Raw genomic sequence first — 2,500 nt, 5'->3', positions numbered from 1 at the left:
TGCTGCCATTAGATCAGTTAGAGAGTCAGGGGAAGCTTTGTCTCCAGATGGGGGTTGAGAACCTTTGTCCACTTGGAAGCACCCAGTATAATCCAGTTTTTCTCTGAGTCTTGGCTTGGCAGCGATCAGGGCTACAGAAGCATAGGCCACAATGGGACGGACAACATCCAATGTGTCTCCTGGTCATTGCTCTCATGACATATATATATATATATATATATATATATATATATATATATATATATATATATGTATGTATGTATATGTATGTGTATATATATATTCTTATATATATTATATATATTATATATATGTATATATATATTCATATATACATATATTACATATATATATGTATATATACACACACATCAAATTACGGGGTGGTGTATGTGTATGCGTATGTATATGCATATGAATATGTATATGTATCTATGTGTTTGTGTGTGTGTGTGTGTGTGTGTGTGTGTGTGTGTGTGTGTATGCGTGCGTGTGTGTATATATATACATACTTGCCCGTCTCTCTCTTTCTCTTGCTTTTTTCTCTCTCTCTCCCTTTCAGTCTCTTCCACCACCCCTCTCTCCTCCCCCCCCCCTCTCTCTCTCTAATGGTCTCTGATTTAAGTTACGGGAAAAACACTATATTATTCTTCCTTCCTTCTCTTGTTCTCCCCCCCCCCCCCATCTCTCTTTAATGGCCTTTGATTTAAGTTATGAGAGAACCACTATATTATCTAACATGTCAATAAGAAAACTCATCCTCGCTTACTTCTCGCCCTGGCTTCCCGCCAGCTTGTTTAGGACATGGCCAAACACCAGCTGAACAACTGCTTCTTTCTCCCAATACGTGACCTAGGGTTCGCATAGTGATGTCACATCCACCTATCGATTCCGGTGCCCTATGAATGTCACTGCACTCTGCCACCTACCCTCGCCTCGCCCACGAGGCGTTGGCGGGTCGTTTCTCTTTAATGGTGACAACCTTCGTCAGTCCCGTGCGCTCGGCGAAATGCTTGATGCTGACACGGCCTCGTCCGCTGGGATCCCGGGTCTGTTGACGTCGGTTTCCGCGACGTGTGTCCTCTGCTTCCTACATCTTGCCCTACTCTACGGTGTCCACATCGATCACGTGCCAGGTTGACGGCAGCCAGTCTATCCACACAAGGGCCAGGATAGTAGCAGAGAAAGATGCAACAAAGGGGGAGGGGGTAGACACTGTACTGCGAGGCGGCTAAAGAATTTACAAAGTATTTTTTTAGCACTTTTTATGATTATTCGAGACAAACCACAAGGATCAACATGAACCTCGAATACTTCAAAGAAAGGATAAAGGGAAAAATAGCAAACTACATGTACAAGTACTCAGTACACTAAAGACATTGCTGTTGCAGGGAGATTGGCCCATTATACTGGGGATACGAGGCAGCACGGTCGACGGCCTTATTGCTGGTACATTCGTTTTCCCTATGCATCCAATATGCTTTCGCATATCACGCCCCAAACACTAATAAAAGAAGACACATGCCTGATAAGGTGACATATGCAGAATAGATAAAGTTTATATAAAAATCCGACATCAAACCCACGTCCACGTCCTGAACCTTGCTAACGTCCCTTACATGCCACTCAGGGATCGTGACGTGTACTGTCGGCAAGGTCTGGAGCGACGGCCTAATCGCTACAGGATCTGAATCGACGTCCGTGACGAAGGATTTTATCGCCGGTATCTTTAATGACAGGAAACGTAACCCACAATGATGAGGTAGCACAAAGGTTCCCTGCAACTACCGAACTGGCTGAAACAACATTGGCGACGGTTGACTGACAGAAATATAGGTGTCACCTCCGAAAAGCAATCTTGCCTACGAAACAATAACTGTCACCGGGCCTTACCTGCAGATTTGGAAGGCACCAAGAAGGAATCAAACTCTGTAGTCGTCGAGGATGAGATGCGGTTGGATAAGAGAATGTGTGCTTCGTTAGAAGAATCAAGAGTAAGATTTTTACGAAAAGAAAGTAACTGGCTATTCTGATGCAGCATGACTTTTGCGTGATATGATATTCTTTCATGCATGTCTTGCGAGTGGTGAGTGATATCTGTCTCTCCCTTCGAGGATGCAGTTGTCCATACATTTGTGGCACTCCACATGTGAAGAGGCTCTCATCGCCTGATGCATAACGTGAGAGACGCATCTGGGGCTATGACTGAGGACCTAGGGAAGGATTACCCTATTACAAGCCATGTGGAAGCCCAGTTCTCATTGTTGCCACTCCGCAACGTTTCGCAGCTCATGCTATCACAGGGACCAGTTACTTTCTCAATATGGCATGCACATAACCACGATTTGTGTAAACCATTAGACCCGAAGACCACGTGGGCTCCATGTCAGTTCGGAATCATCACCTCAGCGGGAGCCTAGTTGTCGATTATAGCTGACCCTATTTGACCCTTCGATCGCCTCCACACGTCACCGTGTTATGGTCACCACCAGCCTCCGGC

This window comes from Penaeus chinensis, chromosome 23 (genome assembly GCF_019202785.1).
Source record: "Penaeus chinensis breed Huanghai No. 1 chromosome 23, ASM1920278v2, whole genome shotgun sequence".
Lineage (NCBI taxonomy): Eukaryota > Metazoa > Arthropoda > Malacostraca > Decapoda > Penaeidae > Penaeus > Penaeus chinensis.
Note: the sequence above shows the minus strand (reverse complement) of the source record.